Source organism: Lactuca serriola, chromosome 7 (genome assembly GCF_051521515.1).
Source record: "Lactuca serriola cultivar US96UC23 chromosome 7, Lser_US96UC23_V15, whole genome shotgun sequence".
NCBI classification, from domain to species: domain Eukaryota; kingdom Viridiplantae; phylum Streptophyta; class Magnoliopsida; order Asterales; family Asteraceae; genus Lactuca; species Lactuca serriola.
The window spans coordinates 24,988,720-25,010,198 of NC_136414.1; the positions used below are offsets into that span (position 1 = coordinate 24,988,720).

A 21,479-nucleotide genomic window follows, 5' to 3' on the forward strand; every position below is an offset into this window, starting at 1 on the left:
AGCCATAGCACCCAAAACTAGCTAGATCTAACATATGCATCATCAAGATTCAATCTTTATACCTCTAGAAGAAGGATCAAGGTGAACAAAGTCTAGATCTAGAAGCTATAAGCAATCCAACTCTTCTCCAATGAGTTCTTCTTCTTCCAAATGCACCAAAAACCCACCAAAGTCACTCAAAAGCTCAATAATCTTCCATATGAGGCTAGGGTTTCAAGAAAACAACTTAAGAGGGTGGAGGCTGAAGATAAGGAGGTTTGGAAATGAGTTAAGGCCTTTAAATAGGGTCCAAGACCACAAATTAGGGTTTGAGTCTGAGTCGCAAACGCCCAGTGTTCATATGGTACGCCCAACGTGCCCGAAGGAACCTTTGCGATCACCCAGCCACGAAGGCCTTGTTGGATTAAGTGTCTAAGCCCATAACTATTTTGGTATGTACTTGACCCGATTATGAGCATGGTCATTTTGGGTTGCCTTCACCATAGCAACTGATAGGATGAATTAAGGAGAAAGAGGATTAATTATGATTTATTAATATATTATAAGAATAATATATTAAAGTAGAAATCATATTGTTTAATTAATATTAGTCAAGAATTAATTTTGTGGCTAAAAGAGATTAATTAAATAAAGGGTACTGATACTGTAATTATAAGATAGTTACACAGTTGGGCTTAGGATCCATAAAGGAAGCATGGATGAATTCTATATGGAGGTCCATATAGAAATCGTCCAAGGGCCTTCTGGAAGGGTCTTTGGGCTGCTTAAGGATTAAGCATTTGGGTTAGGGTTTCCTAGTTGATAACCCTAGAAGCCTAAATATAAAAGGAACCCTTGGGCAAGCCAAAAACGTCCCTAACCTTCTAAGAGAAACCCTAGGACGTTTTTTGTGCCTCTTCTGTCACACCCCCGAACCAGATGGTGGAAACGTATGAGGGCTCGTGTGACTTAAATTGAAATATCATCACAATGAATATACATGAAACATAACATAAACATCACCATGCATTAATACATTACAAGTGACCTTGTTCACATCAAGTACATTGTCTAAATATTACATATCCATAGCATAAATTGTTTGAGAGTTTTCAAAACATAACATCCTAACACACTTGGTATTGTTCATCAGCTTATCTATTACCTGAGAATAATAGTTATTTTGAAAACGTCAACATATAGAATGTTGGTGAGTTTATAAGTAGGTTTGATATGAAAATGTTTTGTGTAGTTTATAAAACCCAGAAAATCCGATATTTTCTGAAATGGTAATTGTTTATACAAAAAGTGTGATGATTCATAGGTATATGCATGAATGATTACAACTCATGTATAAATGAGAAGTTTTGCATTATAGTTATTGAAAGTACAAATGAATAATGTTGATTTCCCCGTAAAACTAGATGTTTTCCAATAAAACAGTATGATCGTTTTGTATTATTGCATCGTCGCATCGAATGAATATAACTTCCCCTGATTACTTAGATGATATTGGATTTTTATGTGAGTCGTTATAACCATACATGATAATGACTAGTTCGTCTGTCTTGGCATTCTAGTGAGCGACGGAATTGATCTTAAGATTTTGTCACCCTAGACTGGCCCCAGTGTTGTTGTCGTTGTTGTTGTTGTAGTTGCGATTGTTGTTGTTGTTCCCCTGCTGCTGGTTCTGGGGAGGATAGGTCCTACAGTATTTTGTCGTGTGACCCTTTCGGTTGCAACTGGTACAATGCATCTCCCTGCATTCACCATTGTGATGGAGATTACACTTGTTGCACTTTGGGAGATTCCCGGAGTACTGCTTAGGGGCACTTAGGGTAGATGAGACTGGAGCATGTGGTGTGGAGGGAACTTGGGTGGTTACTGCATTGACTGACGTTGTTTGTTGTTTCTTTGACGACTCTGAGCCATGTCGTCCTTTTCTCTTGTTATTCCTTCCTTTGTTGTTGTCACTCTCCTTCTTGCCTTCAGTTTCCCCTGACTTCTCGCCCTTCTTGTTGTTGTGGTCGTACAACTTCTTGGCCAACCTCTTGGCACTGTCAAAGGTTTCAGGATTTGCTGCTATCACATTTCGTTGAATTGGGGAGGTTAGCCCCCAGATGAATCGTTCGATTTTCTTTCCTTCTGAAGTAATCATGTCAGGGCAACAGAGACAATTTGCTAAACCTTGATATGTAAGCATCGATGTCGGTGTTCCGGAGAGTAAGGTTCCATAGCTCTTGCTCCATTTTTTAAATTTCGCCACGCGGGCACTATTCAGCCATTAGCATTTCCTTTAGTTCCGTCCATGGCATGGCGTTTGCCACTGGAAGATTCATAGCCTCCACATGTCCATTCCACCAGGTGAGAGCTTGATCAACAAATGTACATGCTGCAAACTTCACCTTGACCTCTTCGGGGCATTCACATATCTCGAACACCGATTCCACCTTTTCAATCCATCTCTTCAGGGTTATCATCCCCCCTGTGCCATTAAAGGTTCATGGTTTGGCGTTGGTGAAATCTTTGCAGGAGCATGTCTTGGTAGGCCCCTGGTTCATTCCGTTGTTTGAGCTTCCAGCCCCTTGCCCATTGCCTCCACCATTGTTCCCATTGTGGATATGCGCTAGTGCTACTGTGACTGTCGCAGATACAGGTGCTTGAAATGCAACTGAGTTGATTTCTAGTGGTATCGGCTTGGGGTTTCCACGGGCGGGTCGTTGAGGCATCCTTCTGTCATGGAACGGGAAGATGTTGAATGCCTATAATTTTCGTGGGTTTGTGGTCCTATAAGCTAGGTGTATAGCATATACTTAGGTAGTTTTTTTTTATACATATTAACATACAACATGGAAAGATAACACATAATAACACATAACAGATAACAACATCACAATAGAACACATATCATTTTCCACTAATAATATATGTACTTTGATACATGAAAATTTGATCGAAAGAGCATACATAAAGGGTACAAAGTTCGGCAGCATAACGACTCTATGAGTATTGTAATCACTTAAACATAGAGTCGATGGTACATAGCATAGATCCTACAAGAGATTCCTAATACCAATACCCGTACCACTGATCCTGATCAAGCTATAAATCCCCTAATGATGGCAACGATATCATATCCCAAAATGTTGTGCCAGCAGCTGAGCCATCTCCGTCATCTCTCCGATGACTTCATCTCGTTCTTGCTCAGCTTGCACGGCTCGTGCTTCCATGGCGAACTACTATTGTCGAAGTGTGGAAACCTCTTCTTCCAGCAAACGATCCTCTCCCACGGGGTTTCCTGGTGGGGCAGGATGGTCCTGGTCCGTTTCTTCGGTAGGTGATTCAGGGGCTTCGTCTGCGTCCCCCTCCCCCTCTTTGTTGTCATCGGTCCCTTCAAACTCGTAATCTATATCGACGTACTCGTTGGGTCCAACATCATGAGTTGCTCCTTGCCCTTCCTCAGGGTCATCTTCAATTATTATGTGGGCCACCAAGGCCTGGTGAAACTAGATGCCTTGATGCTCCTCTTCCATGGTGACTGTGATGGGGAACACACAAGGAGGGTATATAAATAAACTACTATTACTCCTAAAATGTTTTGTTGTTATATTATTTGAGTTTAATGTTCTCTTCGTGGTAACAAATGGGTATGTTTTAAGTTTACCGACCATCGCGATTTCCCTAGGGCATGTGATAGTTGTATTCCGGAGGAAATGTAGTTGATCAGGCTACATTCACCCCTAATACAACTGTGAACCATCTTGGCTTAACTGGGATGTCGGGATTTTCAAATTATCTTATTTCGATTGGTTATTATGTTCATTTTCCTAAGTCGCACAAGTAAGAGTCTTTATTATTATATTTTTATTTGTTTTGTTCAGAGTTATTTAGTCCCTCTTTGGGTTTATAGTTGAATATCAATGTGTGGTTAGATATGCCAGTTCATTATAAACAGAGCTCTGATACCAACCTGTAACACACCCGAACCAGACGACGGAAACGTCTGAGGGCTCGCGTGACTTAAATTCAAATATCATCACAATGAATATACATGAAACATAACTTAAACATCACCGTGCATTAATACATTACAAACTGACCTTGTTCACATCAAGTACATTGTCTAAATATTACATATCCACAGCATAAATTGTTTGAGAGTTTTCAAAACATAACATCCTAACACACTTGGTATTGTTCTTCAGCTTATCTGTTACCTGAGAATACAAGTTATTTTGAAAACGTCAACCTATAGAATGTTGGTGAGTTCATAAGCAGGTTTGATATGAAAATGTTTTGTGTAGTTTATAAAACCAAGAAAATCCGATATTTTCTGAAACGGTAATTGTTTATACAAAAAGTGTGATGATACATAGGTATATGCATGAATGATTTCAAATCGTGTATAAATGAGAAGTTTTACATTATAGTTATTGAAAGTACAATGAATAATGTTGATTTCCCCGAAAAACCCGATGTTTTCCGATAAAACAATATGATTGTTTTGTATTATTGTATCGTCGCATCGAATGAATATAACTTCCCCTGATTACTTAGATGGTATTGGATTTTTATGTGAGTCGTTATAACCATGCATGATAATGACTAGTTCGTCTGTCTTGGCATTTTAGTGAACGCCGGAATTGATCTTAAGATTTTGTCACCCTAGACTGGACGAGTCTAACTGTAGCGAACGCATTAGGTGTGGGGGAGTCACCCCCGTATAGATCTATACACAAACTCTCGCTCTCCCTCCAGGAAACTTTGATTATAACTACAGACTACGACCGACACGTATTGGTGTCGCCCGTTATTACTCACTTAATCCAATTGAATTTGATTAACCTTGATTAACGACCTAATTTTTGTTTACTTGAATAGAAGGTAAGCCTAACAGACGAGGAGAAGAGGACCGCGAGGTCCTACTAATCACGTTTGTTATTTAAGGATGTCGAGTATAAGGATGTCGAGTATACGAAGGACGCATTGGCCTATTTCGCGTATGATTTATTTGGACCTTACTAGCAATGTTAACGGGCCACTGAGGCCCAATAGCATGTAAAACCCATTGAGGGTCCCTTAAGCATGTAATTGGGTCACATGAGGCCCAATAAACATGTATTATTTATGTTAGGCCCAAAAGTCATGTTAATGGGTCACGAAGGCCCAATAGGGATGATTAGAATCTTTCAAGCCCAACAATTTGAATGTTTACTTGTTTTGTATAGTATAAATGTCGGGAATTCTGATTGAACAATTGTTGAATCGCAAAGACACAAAGTTTGTCGATTGTTTTATAACGATATTTAAATTTATGAAAATATATGTATATTTTCATTCTAAATTCATCAGTTATAATTTGGTATTTTTGACCCAAATATTTTAATAATAAAATAATTGACTCAAAAATATTGGTTTGACCTATTCAGCCCTTGTTTAATAAAAATGACCATTTTAGTCCCTTTTTATAAAAAAAAATGACATTTTAGGTCCTTAAACTATTTTTCTTGACATTTTGGCCCAAAGATTTATTTAAATAATTTTTTCAGCCCAATGTTTACTTTTTGATAGTTTCAACCCCTTAGTAAAAAGATTTTCATTTGTAATCCAAACTTTTCACAACTTTTACAAATTTGACCCAAAATCCAAAAATTTTACATTTTTAATCCTTTTTGGCAAATGGAGTCATTTTAACCCCTGAAATAGATTTATTTACTTTTCTACCCGCTATTTTGAGAAATTTACCATTTCAGCCCCATTAAAACCATATTTTTCGCAAATTTGGGCCTATGGGCCGAAAAGCCCAAAATTTTAGCCCATTAGGCTAAAATTTACATTTTTAGTCCTTTAAAAAGCGTGGTGTTTATAAAAACTTCTATTTTGACTGTTTTGACCTTTTTGATCCTTGTAAAAACCGTAAATGACAACTTTTTCCCTAACTTTTATTTATTTGACAAAAATAGTCCAATAATGAGTTTTATGTTGTAACATGCTTATTATAAACCTTATATGGTAGTTTTTCTTAACTTGTTAAGTGTAATATATCCTAGATCACATATTTTTCCTCCTTGAACTATAGATCTCGAAATATCTTTCATTTTTGGCACATATTTACCACATAAACACAAGAAATCACACATAACATACAAATACACATAGATCTACACATTTTACTTGTATTCTCCCCTAGAAAACATTTGAAAACCGAAAATAGAGGGTTATGAACTCACCTTGGGTTTGTGGGTTCGGTTTTGAAGAGAAATGGAAGAAGTTTCGGCTTTAGTAAGCCCTCCTTGAATAGATCTCGAACTTATGGAGGTTTTCTAAGAGTATGATCACAAATATGCTTAGAATGATTGATCTTTGCATAAGAATGAAGTTATACAACTTAGAGGTGTAAGGACTTACCAAGTAAAGATGAGTTTTTGGTGGAAATCTCCTTGATACACAAGCAACACTTCGAGATTTTTGGAGGGAGAAGGAAGAGAATACTTAAGAGTGATTAAGGAAGATGTTTGAAGAAGTTTATGTGTGTGGGTTGTGGCTCTCGGCCGAGATATCAAGAAGAGAGGAGAGAGAGAAACCTTGATGCATGTTAGATCATACAAGCTTGCATGAAAGTATGAGATACAATTGTCTTATTATTTGTTGTGTAATATGGAGGTGACACCTCCAAAGTCAACCTCCATTTTCTTTCCTTTTTTTATATATATGTTGGGCTGAGAGGGAGAAAGGAGAGAGGTGGTTTGGGCCTTTAGTGCTTGAGTCCGATAATATGAGGCCCAATTTGATGATTTTCGGCCCAATGGGCCTTTAGAGTAGTTCACGGCCCAAATCTTGCATAAAAGAATGGATTTGAGTCCATTAAAGCTAATTGGATTTGTTATGGCCCAATAAGGCCCATTAAAGATAAACTAGTCCATTTTTGGCTTATAAGGCCTAAAAAGGTTAAGTCTCATGAGAGTGGGTCCATTGAGAGCCCATTTAAGAGTTCTAAGCCCAAAATAGTCAAGTTGGAAGTTTATTGGCCCAATAAGGAAATCCTAGTCCATATTGGACTTAAACCGGGATTTCTACGGTTTCCAACCTTTTGTTGACTATTTGAGTGTTTGTATAGAGTGTTTGATGGAAGTTTGTTGTCATTGAATAAGCATCATACATGCTTTCAAGTTTTAGTTACAATGTTATCCTTGTTATGTATTTGCAAAGCATCAGAATTCCTAGTTGTGACATCTTCCCTCTCTCATTACTCGTCTTGTTGCTTATGGTGTTTCTGACTCCATTAGAGGTGCAACATTTGAGGCACTAAGCTTTCAGAAGTCAAGATCAACAAGGTTTGTGATTGTTATTGCTACATAACAATCAAGGTAAGATCAAAACCCTAATTACATGTGGTTTCGATCATAGTATGCTAGATCTAGGGTTTATGAGCTTTGGATGATTATTGCATGTACAACTAGATAAACTAGATCTAAAGCTTTAGGGTTTGCATGTGCACCATAGGATTGATGTAATGCTCAAAACCCATCAGTGGTATCAGAGCCTAGGCTATTTATCTAATGTATTTGATACTATGTTGATCATTCAAATATGAAAAAATTTTGTTTTTTGGGTTCCGACCAAGCTCACGACGTGAGCTTAGTTCTGACAGCAAATCTCGAAATTTTTGCCATATTTTGATTTGGATAATTATCATAAATTGTTTTTCCAGATAAAATCCGATTTTTTTTCATTATGGTATTGATTCTCCTAATCAAAATAGTAGATAATTGTCAAAATTAAGATAATTACTTGTTTTATAAGATAAAGATTAATTATTTGTAGTTTTGATTTGAATTATGTTGTAAGGAAATTGAATTAGGTCAAATTTTGATAATCACTAATTATTCGATTAATTGAATTATTTTTAATTTGATCTAGGAAGTTTTGAAAAGTTTCAAAACTTGCCCTTAAGTTTTGGAATTTAAATTTTTGATTAAAAGTTTAATTTTGAAATATTTAAATTCTAATCCCTAAGGTTTTGAAAAGTTTCAAAATTTGTCCTCAAGTTTTGGAATTTAACATTTAATTAAAAGGTATTAATTTTGAAAATATTAAATTCTAAACCCTAGTATTTTGAATAGTTCAAATTACACCCTTATGGTTTTATTATATTAATTAAGTGTACAATTAAAAAAGAGTTAATAAATCCATAATGATATGGTTTGTATTTAATTAAATTAAAAGTATAATTTTGTTAAATTAGACCACATAGTATTTTAAAAGTGTAAAATACACCCTTATACTATATAAAATTAAAAGTCTAATATATTATATATGTATAAGTAAAGAGTCAGTCTTACCGTTAGTAGGCCTCATTCACGAAGTTGGTCTGTATTAAGGAAGCGGCTTGTTAAATGACCGATATTGGGTATCCACTCTTACCCACCGCACTCTTGACTGGTGGAGGGTCGTTAGCCGAATGCGTAGGATAGGACACAACCTTCCATTATAAGTATAATGAAATACAAAGTAACTAAATACTTTTACAAATTCCCAAATCTTAGTTACTTTAGTAAAAATGTGGAGTTGGTGCTAATCCATGAAATTGCACATTGTACCTTGTTGGTCGTTAGTGGAGCATGTGTGGTTAACCGGCACACTAATATGGGATCAATGAAGGATGGCAATGGGTAGCTTGTAGATTATCATCAATAGAGTGTGTGTGGTTAACCGACACATTGATTAGGTGATAGACATCTTCGAGAGTACCAAGCTAATTTGCATGGTTATCCACACCTTGTTTGTGATCCTCGACATCCCAGTCACAAACTTGAAGGGCATAATCAAGATTAAACATGCCATTGAAAAGTTCAATGAATCTCAAAAGATCTAGGAGTTTCAATTCATCTCTAACCTAAATTCTTTTTCATTTTTGATGGTGGAAATTGGTAAATCGTCATTTACCTACCTTCAAATGTTCTGCAATTTGGATTACGGCATCCCTCTTCCAAATTCTAGAATATTTTGTTGGATCATAGCCTCAATATTTCATTTGGGTTCTATATTGAGGATTTTATCAACTAACTTGAATTTCTCCCGTTTTGTAGATGTCAAAGTCTATTAACTATGATCTTCCTGAATCCGTTGGAAAAAGTTTTCCATTTGAAGATGATGTTCCATGATCGGATTGTTGAAATGGAAATCATGATTCACTTCCTCTACCTCCTCCAATAATTATCCCTGACCCACGTGTTTGAAGACTTGAAAAGTTGAAAGTCACTCAAGCCTTATTGGCAGAAAGACACAAAGATGGAAAGTCCATATGTGCTCATGTCTTGGAGATGAAGTTGCATATTGATAGATTGGGAATGTTGGGTGTCGATGTCTCAAGGAAGTTGGCTGTTGACTTGGTTCTTCAGTCACTTCTCGAATCATATAGTGAGTTCATTAGAGAGTACTATATGATAGACCACGACGTGACCCCCATTGATTTGACTTTTTTGCTTATTGCTGCTAAATCAACGATGATTTGGCGCACTGGTCAAGCAAATTTGTCTAGTAAATCAATGTTCCATCATTCTATGGGAAATGGTAATATTGGAAGTCCAGAAACAATTTCTCTACGTAAGAGAAAGGTTGAGTCTGAGATAGTCAGGTGTACCATTCCAGAAGAATCCATATGTTTCTACTGCCAAAAGAAGGGGCATTGGTTACGAAGCTGCCCTGACTACCTGAAAGATCTAAGAGATGGGAGAGTCAAAGTGTATGACTCTGCTTCATGTAACATCCACTATCTAACTCTATTAAGTTTTCCATTTTAGATTCTTAATACGTGATGTGATAAGATTGCATTTTGATGTGTAGTATGATCAAAGAAAAGAAAGGAAGCTTAAAGAAAGAAGTGAGTTGAGTCTGATCGTGAAGAAATGGATTTCGATCGCATGATTCGATGATCGGATTTTTGAGTTGCTGCTTAGAGTTATGATAGATTGCTTAGGAATATGTAAAAGCATAGTTTTCATTTGAATTTGTGTTGTAAGGACAAGTTTTACGCATCTTTTTTATAAATAAAATAAATTTTGAATTTTGTCTTATTTATATCTCCTTGCAATGTCATTTGTGAAAATTGATGCTTGTGTGTTTCTGTTATAAGCAATATTAAGTGGATGTGATTCTTAGTTATGTTATTTATGATAGTGTCGTAATTTTATAAGTAAGGAAAGATTCCCATCGCCCAAGTTTCAATTGGACAGAAGCTTGGAATCATATGATTTGAGTCATGTGATGTATGGAAATCTTGGTACTCGGGAAATTAAGACTAATTCCTTTTTCACATAAGTATGTGAGTCAAGTGAAAGACTAGGAGATCTGGTACACAATGTTGTGCACTAGTCAACTCCACCACAAATAACAAAAAGATTATTCGTCATGATTTACTAAAAGTTTAGTAAATGTGGTTATGCTTACAAGATTACGTGTAATTCTGAATCATTGAAAAGTTTCAATGAATGACAGAACGAATAGGAAGAATCAATTGGACAAAAAGATAAAAGTTTCTCCAATCTGAATAGATGGGAGAGTACTTTAGTATCATGTTTTATGATCGTCTCATTGATTATGAAACCATGTCATAGTTGATCCTCTAAGTAAATCTTAGTGCACTAGTATGGCTAAGAAGAGGAATTAGGTAATTGTTGAAATGGTTAAATCAAAAGGTGAATCATACTTCGTTCCAAAATCAAGTCTTAGAGTCATACTCCGGGATTGTGACTTGAGTGACACATCTTAAGAAGTTTTTAACACACTCATCAAATGTGGAGTAGAAAATGTTTTTCTTACTATTGCACATTTGAAATTGGTAATTTGTGATGTCTTGGAAACGACAAAGACCAACTAAGACCAATTGTGTGTAGTGTTTGTCTTGATAAGAATCCTCACTAACTCCTGAATATTTGTTTGTCATGAAATGTTTCTTGACAAGAGAATCTTATATGTCAAGAGGTCAGTAGGAGTCTAAATGATATTGAAAAGGTTCAAGAACTAATCAAGAGTAAACCTATTAGACACTAGCACATGACTTGAGGTTTGTAACCTATCGTGTTGACATATTCTTGTTTCTGTGCCATTCCAGTAAAGTTACTTATGCATATGAGTTCTACGGGTTCTCAATAAACTGCATAAAGGAAAGCACCTTATTTAATGAAAGTACAATGACTAGTATAGGTGAGCTGTTAAATAACTTGGAGGCAATGGTGGGACCCTTGATGGCAAGAAATTAGGAATGAACAAGCTCAGTCCGTATGAGTTTTGATTTGTCTTAAAACTTGTCTTACGATTATGGTTATAACAATTCACATGGATAGGAACACACACCATAAAATCTAAGTGATAAGGTTTCTCTCTCGTTTCATGAAAATGATTGTGAGGAAACACTTTCACTAAGAGAGATCTTAAAGAGATAGCATTTGTGATATTTGCGTTCTTAAATTCGATTATGATTACGGCATCCCTCTTCATAGTTCGAATTGTGAGATTTGGAAATTAGTTTAAACATTTAGGACTTATTGCTGTAAGTTTTGAATTAGTTTAGACATACATATGAGCTATCTAAGGAAAGGTGTATGAGTTTGAGAAGCTTAGATAAAGGCTTATCGAAGCATATCATATTAGAAATATGAACTTTGGAAGTCAATAAGTATTGATTTCTAGAAGTTCAACTTTTTCTGAATATGTGTCAAAGCTAGTGGGAGCATAAATGTTATGCTGGTATGGATATAATTATCATATTAGTGGGAGCGTTATTATTATTTTAAGTGTTAATTATAGAAAACAAAAGTTTCACTTTGCAAAGTTGTAGGGGTTGAAAAGTTGTTTTTCTATAATTAAGGGTGAGAATATTATACTTCATTTCAAATCTAAAAGCTTAGATCGAGAAAATTTGATTAAATATAGTCAAAAGACATATATAGATGCTATGTTGAAAAGTTTCAACTTAAAAGGATTCTTTATATGGAAATATTATAGCAAGAAACTGGTAAAGTATCATGTTTTTCATTATGAATCGTGTCCCATACGCTTCGGGTATAGGATCGATTGCATATGATGTAATATTCGAACGCTCTAAATTTTTCAAATGACTAGGGCATTAAGAGAGAAAAAGGAATAGAACCGGATTTGACCAAAATAATTAAACAACGGTCAAGTATAATCTAAGGTTCGCCAAGGATTGGTCACTTGTGGGCAGTTGGAAGTATAGTAACGAATGGACCATACTGACATTATTATGATTAGATATGATTCTATTAATAATGAGTTGTCATATGGAAAATATGGAAATGTTTCTATATTGGGAGTTGGACATTAAGATCCTATGTAGATTAGAAAGTTTTATGCAAGAAGGATGTTCAAAGGAATGTACTTTGAATGTGAGAGTTCATAGAGTACATTGTAATTTCATTGGCAAACTCTTAGTGACTTTGGTGCTTTGACATTACAAAAGGATCATTGTGTAAAATGTTTGAATCTGACACGTTCTAATAGTGGCAAGAATTTGATATTCTTACAATTATGATAAGGATTGGGAATTGTGAAATGAGCATCATTGGAAATGTTTTCATTTGTAAGAATATCAAATTCCCAATCTAAAGGACGCGTTACTGATAAGATCATAGTTGACAACGACTTTTGAAAGCTATGATTGCTGATCAGGTTCTGAAGTCGTACTTGCAAAATAGTTATTAGACTTATCCAAGTGGGAGACTGTTGGATTAGGTGTCTAAGCCTATAACTATTTTGGTATGTACTTGACTCGATTATTAGCATGGTCCTTTTGGGTTGCCTTCCCCATAGCAACTGATAGGATGAATTAAGGAGAAAGAGGATTAATTATTATTTATTAATATATTATAAGAATAATATATTAAAAGAGAAATCATATTGTTTAATTAATATCAGTCAAGAATTAATTAAGAATTAATTTTGTGGCTAAAAGAGATTAATTAAATAAAGGGTACTGATACTATAATTATAAGATAGTTACAAAGTTGGGCTTAGGATCCATAAAGGGTACTTAATTCCCCGATCCATCACCTCTACCAAAACATGTACTGTTTGGTATCTAAATTGTCTTGATCCATAAAAAACAGAGAGAGGAAAAAAGGAATAAGCATATATTAAATGTGTAATCCATTAAGTCAGAAAAGAGACAGACCCTTTTCTTCCCTTAAAAATTAATATAAATTTGACATATTGGCATCCACCTTGAATGGATATATGCTACTTTATATCAGTTTATAATATTGGGATTTCCTAACTTGTAAAAAGTGGTTAGTTATATCAAGCAGTCTGTTGAGTTATTGCAATAGAAAACTTTTGAGGTAGCAATTAATGCTTGGGGAGATCATTATGGAGGCCTTGTCAATAAGTTGCTATTCAGAGAAACTTCTTGTAAAGACAGCAGAGGCTCACTTTTTGGTATAAAAATTTATATTATATTAGTAGAGTGATTTAGATGATTTTTACTATAAAAGATATTATTATTCTCACTAAATTGGTATTGTAATATGTGGGATGTAACAACTGCAGAACTATGAAAAGGTGGTTCACATGTGTGAGAAAACACTTCCTATGTCCGAAAGTAATTGTGCTAACAATATTAACATTTCAAATAAGGGGCAAAACGACAATTGAAGCTTTGGAGATGGCGCATGATGGCTAGTTCCTACTTTTGTATGGGTAGCTTTGATATGGCCCTTTGTATATTCATTGTGAAGAATGAAGTTAGTAATAAAACTATGTATTTTGTAGGAGTGAGGATTCACCTTTTTTCAGTTGCCACTGTCTCTGAACTTCTTTGCTGCAAGGTACCATAAGTTAGAATATATAGATTTTTATATTGTTTGTAAAAAATTAAACAATTTTCCAAGTTTAGAGTGCTGAAAATGAAGCTTATAAAGGTGGGAGACACAAAGAAGCAGTGAAGCATTATAGCTCCCCTCTTAAGTCTTAATCCCACCTAGGCTGTTTGTAATAATACATCATTTTTTTATTTTTATACATATCAGCCTACCTAACACATTCTATCAAGAAGACAAAAAGGAAACCAGGTAAACATCACTTGTATTATACTCCTATTCTATCGCTGACTTTGCATATTTTTAATTTTTACCCTTTGATTATTTGTTCTGATAGCCATAAGCTTTCTTGTTGGCCTAGTTCCACAAGTCTCTGCACATCTCCTCTATCCTATTTTCCACCCTACATTACACACACAAAAAAATCTTAATACATAATATCATAATTACAAATTTATCCTTGGTCATTCTTTCCTTCATTTCACCAAGTGGGCTGTCAGTTTCTTTTTATCCAAACAATATTTATTTAATGCGGAAAGAACCAGTTTGTGTTAACAACAGTCTTTCGATTTTCTTATATTGATATATTTTGAAATATCTGACAAATAAAAGAATGTTTATGAAATAGAAAATATTTAAAAAAAAATTTATAATTAAAATTTAAAACTCACTTCCAGTTTAATTCACGCTTTGCCTTTGTTGTTGAAGGATATACAACCTCAGCATCACCAGGCCTTCGTTCAGCTATTATAGAGGAATTTCCTGAAGAAAAATAAAACTTTATAAAAATGGACTATGTTTTTATTTCTTTTTATAAAATATGAAAGAAAAAAATTCACAACGACTACACCTTTCCCGAAGCCTTTTCAAATGCTGCCACCATCTCCAAAAAGAAGTTCTCCGCTCCCAAATTATACACCTCACAACCTAAAATATATAATCACATTATCAATAAAATAAAACACATTCAATATTCTTCATATATATATATATATATATATATATATATATATATATATATATATATATATAAGGCTAGGTTAATTTGTTTCTTACATTTATTGTGTGCTAGAATGCACCAATAGGAATTTAGTAAAATTAAATAATTATTTAATTAAATAAAGATAGATATTAAATGATTTCCATTATTGTATGTATATTAAATGATATTCATAATTATAATTCTGTTTCTATGGAAACTAATTAAATTCGTCATTAATGTCAGGAATAACATTCTTTTAGAATAAATTCGCATCTAGGTTTTTATGTATGAGTTCGTTTTTAGTTTCATGACTCACTTAAAATACAATAAAGCTGCATAAAATATGAAGAACAATAGTGTATTCTACTAGAATACACTCTCATTCTTCTATATATGAATTCATTCTGAAAGAATATTATTGTTGACATTAATAAAGAATTTAATTAGTTTTCATAAAAATGAGTTATAAGTATGGATAGCATTTAATATACATATAATTAATACTAAATTTCTATTGGTGCATTCTAGCACACAATAGATGTGAGAAACATTTGAACCTACCTCTCTCTTTTTTTTCTCTCTCTCTCTCTCTCTCTATATATATATATATATATATAGAGAGAGAGAGAGAGAGAGTGAGTGAGTGAGAGAGAGGTAGGTTCAAATGTTTCTCACATCTATTGTGTGCTAGAATGCACCAATAAGAATTTTGTAACGTCCCAAAAATACAAGCCAAAAATTTCATTTTTAAAACATATACTTAGCAAATATTAGAATTAAAACATTCACCAATCATATCGTTCCATAAAAGTTATCGCATGTCGTGAAAAATATTTTATAGAAAATAATAATGTCAGAGTACAAATTCCCAGGAGGGTCTCATAGTGCGGAATACAAGGCATGTGTGTGATGGGCCGCTATCGCGCCAGCTCCTTCCCCTTCGCAGAAGAGGTACCTGAAACCAAAACTGAAAACTGTAAGTACGAAGCTTAGTGAGTTCCCCCACTGTACCACATACCATATAATCACATAAGATACATATATTGACGGGCATATCTGGGTGCCCGACCTACCCCTTCGGTCCTCTCGACCGGATACTGCCTAGCATATCTGGGTGCTGGCCTCCCATTCGGTCGTCACGACCGGATACTGACTAGCATATCTGGGTGCTGGTCTCCCCTTCGGTCCTTAGGACTGGATACTGCCAGGCATATCTGGGTGCCCGACCTACCCCTTCGGTCCTCACGACCGGATACTGGGGACTATTTCGCCCCTACTTCTACCACATAACACATACCACATAGCATCATATCATACTAGCACATAAGCATAACACATGTAGTAGCAAACCTAGATGAATATCACAGAGACAATCATGTATCATACAACTCCTACTGGTGGGCCGACATTGTGGCCGTAGACCCACCGCTACTGGAAGGTAACCCACCTCAAAGTAGTTGCTGATCTGCATGGGAACTGACTGTCTTCTGCTGTTGCTGCCCCGGAAATCCTCCGGCTATAGTCCCCACAAAACACTCAGTCAAATACTGCTAATAGACCTTAGGGTAAAATGACCATTTACCCCTAACCAAGCCAAGAGTCAAAGTCAAAGTCAACTTCCAGTTGACCCGACTCGCCGAGTTGGCTTGCCAACTTGCCGAGTCCCTATCCCTTTGTCTGACCATAACCCCGTCTCTACTCATCGAGTTTGGCATCGACTCGACGAGTTTTCCTTCTAAACTGATGTCCAAACGTCCTTCATCCTACTCGCCGAGTTGTATGAACAACTCGTCGAGTTCGTCTTCATCCGAAGAACACTCTATGCTGAGACTCGCCGAGTTGTATGAACAACTCGCCGAGTCTATTCTTGAGGCAAGAAGATTGCCTTGGACTCGCCGAGTCAGGGCATTGACTCGCCGAGTTCCTTCATGGGTGAGTCTGGCTTCCGACTCACTGAGTCACACCCCATGACTCACTACTCCACTCCGCAAACACGAAAAGGGGGAAAACTTGGGGACTCGCGACTCGACTCGCCGAGTCCGATGAACGACTCGCCGAGTCTTTCGTATGCAAACACTATATACTCGATTTTTCTCGAATCCAGCTCATGCCATACATAGATCTGGGTTTCTAGGGCCTGATTAACACGTAAAGTTTCCAACTTTACGTGTAAATAAACACCAATGAAGGTTTTAGGGCTCAAAATGCACTAAAATAGTAGATATGGGGCTTTCATGCAATATGGCTCCATAAAGGCAGTAGATCTGAGCTCCTGGAGCTCAATCATGCCTAGATCTAAGGGTTAATCATCTTATTACAAACCCTAATTCGTGAACAAACTTGGAAATGGCTCAAGGAGGACTTTAATGGAGCTATAAGGGACTATAAGCATGAAAACAGAGGGAAATTGAGTTATACCTCAAGGAAATCACTGAGATAACACAAGGATGCCTGACCTCCTTCTTCTCTTCTTGATCTACTCTTCTTTCTTCTCAAAATCTTCAAGAAACACACCAAAGCACTTCAATCTCACAAGGAATAAGGGTTTGAACGATGTTGGGAGCTCTGAGGATGAAGGGGGCGAGGTTGGGGCGCAAAAGGTTGGTTTAAATAGGGTGCAAACCCTTGAAATTTAGGGTTTCATCAGACAGCGGGGACTCGCCGAGTCGCCAACTTAAACGTGCTCCCAAACCCGTCTCCACTCGGCGAGTTGGGCCTACAACTCGCCGAGTCCAAGGCTAAAAATGTAAAATACTTAGATAAATTTTACGTACTAGGAACCAGGTGCTACAAATCTCCCCCACTTATTTTAGACTTCGTCCTCGAAGTCTACTGCTCGATCCTGAAACAGCTCGGGGTAATGCTCCATCATTTCTTCCACCGGCTCCCAAGTCCATTCCGAACCCTTTCGGTGCTGCCATTGCACCTTCACTAATTCCACCCTCTTGTTCCTCAGATCCTTCGACTTCCGGTCGAGGATTGCAACTGGGCGCTCAATGTAATTCAGGCTGTCATCGACCTGTATATCCTCTAGCGGCACCACCGCTGAATCATCCACTAGGCACTTCCGCAGCTGGGAGACATGGAAGGTGTTGTGGATCTGACTGAGCTAGGCTGGCAGATCTAGCCTATATGCCACCTTTCCCACCCGGGCTACCACCCTGAACGGACCAATGTATCTCGGGCCCAACTTGCCCCGCTTCCTGAATCGAATGACGCCTTTCCATGGCGACACTTTCAGGAGAACCATATCCCCGACCTGGAACTCCAGGTCTGATTGATGCTTGTCGGCATAACTTTTTTGCCAACTCTTCGCAGTCTGAAGCCTGCTCCGAACCTGCTGGATTCTCTCGGTCGTCTTGAGCACCACCTCGGTGCTCCCCATGACCCTCTGGCCAACTTCACCCCAACATATCGGGGTCTTGCACCTCCGTCCGTACAACATCTCGAATGGGGGACGGTCAATGCTCGTATGGTAGCTGTTATTATACGAGAACTCAGCCAAGGGAAGATAGGTATCCCAACTACCACCGAAGTCTAGCACGCATGCCCGCAACATATCCTCCAACGTCTGGATGGTCCGCTCGCTCTGACCATCCATCTGCGGGTGAAAGGCGGTGCTAAAATGCAGACGAATGCCCAACTCATCATGAAAATTCTTCCAAAACCTGGAAGTGAACCGCACATCTCGATCCGATATCACTGACACTGGCACCCCATGCTGCACCACTATCTCCCTGATGTAGATATCGGCCAACTTTTCAGCCGAGATACTCTCCTGAATCGGAATAAAATGGGCGCTCTTGGTCAACCGATCCACGATGACCCAAATCGAATCTACTCCTCGCGCCGTCCGGGGAAGCTTTGTAATAAAATCCATCGTAATATCTTCCCATTTCCACAACGGGATATCCAGTGGCTGCATCTTTCCGTGCGGTCTCTGATGCTCGGCCTTGACCTTCCTGCAGGTCAGACACCGCTCGATGTACCACGCCACATCCCGCTTCATGCAGGGCCACCAATAGTCTAGACGAAGATCCCTATACATCTTCGTCGCCCCTGGATGAATAGAGAATCGGGATTTGTGCGCCTCCCCCATCAAGACCTGGCGCATGCCTCCGTGATACGGCACCCACACCCTACGGTGTAGTGTCAATAATCCTCGGCTATCATAATCGAAGGAGGCGACTTGACCCACTATTCGCTCGCTCTTCCGATGCTCCTCCTTCATAGCCTCCTGCTGAGCTTCCCGAATTTGCTCTAACAGTGGAGTCACCACCGTCATCCTCATACACACATCCCTGATCGGTGCCGCCTTATGGATAAGCACATCGGCCACCACATTGGCCTTCCCCGGGTGATAAAGGATCTCGCAATCATAATCCTTTACCACATCCAACCACCGACGCTGCCTCATGTTCAGATTCGGCTTATCCATTAGGTACCTCAAACTCTTGTGGTCTGTGTAAATGGTACATCGAACCCCGTAGAGGTAATGCCGCCAAATCTTGAGGGAAAAGACCACCGCCCCCAACTCTAAATCATGCGTCAGGTAGTTCGCCTCGTGAGGCTTCAGTTGCCTCGAGGCATAAGCAATGACATGTCCCCTTTGCATCAATACTGTGCCTAAGCCCGAAATAAACGCATCACAGTATACCACAAAATCCTCTACACCCTCAGGCAGGGCTAAGATTGGCGCCTCGCACAATCTCTGCCTCAGAATCTCGAACGCGGCCTGCTGCTCAGGCCCCCATCGAAAGACCACGACTTTCCTAGTCAACCGGGTCAGGGGTACGGCTATCTTGGAGAAATCCTGAATGAATCTCTTATAGTATCCTGCTAATCCTAGGAAACTCTGAATCTCGGATGGAGACTTCGAAACCTCCCACCTCATCACGGCCTCAAACTTGGTTGGGTCTACTGAAATCCCGTTCTGGTTGACGAGGAGCCCAAGAAACTGCACCTTGCGCAACCAAAACTCACATTTGGAGAACTTGGTGTACAACCTCTCCCTCCTCAAGGTCTCCAAAACCTCTCTCAGATGCTCCTCGTGCTCCTCGCGCAACCAAAACTCACATTTACTAAATTCTTATTGGTGCATTGTAGCACACAATAAATGTAAGAAACAAAATAACCTAACGATATATATATATATATGTATATATATATAGAGAGAGAGAGTGAGCTAGGTTCATTTTTTTAAACTAATTATTGTGTTATTGTATGAGTAAATACAGGCCAATCATTTCAAAAGGGTAAATATGTAATCTTATACTTAATTAATTATGGTAAGTATATAAATCAATTAATATCCCTTTAATTTAGGGATATCAGTTTTAAAACCCAATTTCTAGTCCGCCTCTTCCCTCCTCTCTCATATTCATCGACTCCGGCAGACATGGAAATGGAATGGATGAAGAAGATGGGTGAAATAGCTCACCATAAAATCAAAACCAACGGAATATCGATGCATGTTGTAGAAAAAGGCGACGGACCTGTAGTGCTCCTCCTCCATGGCTTCCCGGAGCTCTGGTTTTCATGGCGTCATCATATCACTCACTTAAGTAACCATGGTTATCGTGTCCTTGAACCTGACCTCCGCGGCTATGGCGATTTCGACTCCCCTTCCTCTCCCTCTTCCTACACCTTCTTCCACATAGTCGGTGATCTTATCGGCCTACTAGATCACTTCAATCAACAACAGGTATGTCGTATGTGGCTTTAATGGCGATAAAGCTTTAATCAATGTTAGGGTTGATTTTGTGTAAGTATGAATATCAGGTGTTTGTGGTGGGACACGATTGGGTCGCAACCGCCGTCTGGCATCTGAGTCTTTTCCGGCCAGATAGAGTCAAGGGAATCGTTTCTCTCGGTATTCCATTTTTTCCAAGATACCCTATCAATCCAACTCACTTATTCACCAAATCGTTTGGAGACAATTTCTACATCTCTCAATTCCAGGTTCTTCTTCTTCTCTTTCATCTTCTTCTTTCTCTCACTCTGTTTACATGGAGATGAGTTTCATAAAGTTTAGGAAATTAATACAGGAATTAAGAAGAGCAGAGAGGGATTTTGTGAAATACGATTGCTTGATAGTAATTAAGAATTTTTTGCTGATCAACCATGGCGATGTACCGGTAGCACATCCTGGAATTGAGATTATCGATCACATGGAAATTCCTTCGGCCATCAGAAAGCATTCGATGTCAATTTTGCGCACGGGAGGTCGATTCTGTTTTCAGGTTTTGCCCCTTTTGTGCTATGCTCTCTGAGTTAATCGAGGCTATTAATAGATATTAGTCATATCAATAAGTACATTTATTTGCAGTGACGAATGCTCAGTTTGTATAATCTGTTAGCATTTAGTATTTCATAGACATGTAGGCCGATTGATCAGGTGTTCTTTGAGTTCGAATGGGCAGAAAAGCCTTATTTTTCGTTATTTGAACCCCGAAACGAAATCCCCAATAAAAATGTATGAAATTAGGAATCTTCTGTTACATGATTCAAAAATACAGTCTTGAATGATGACATTGATAGATTCGATGTGTTTAGGTTTTTTGGGAATTTTTTCTGGTTGTCTAATTTTTATAGGAAATTGAAAGTTGTTTTTGTAACGCCCGCAAATCCGGGCTAGTCAATTTAGAGGAAATATGGGTCGAAAACGACTTTTCGACAAAAGA

The 21,479-nt window shown here is 37.8% G+C and overlaps 1 pseudogene; it reads left to right on the forward strand.

Annotated features, from left to right (window-relative positions):
• Positions 1-20,201: 20,201 nt before the first annotated feature.
• On the forward strand, positions 20,202-21,068 carry LOC145063806 (epoxide hydrolase 3 pseudogene; annotated as a pseudogene).
• The last annotated feature ends 411 nt before the right edge of the window (positions 21,069-21,479 follow it).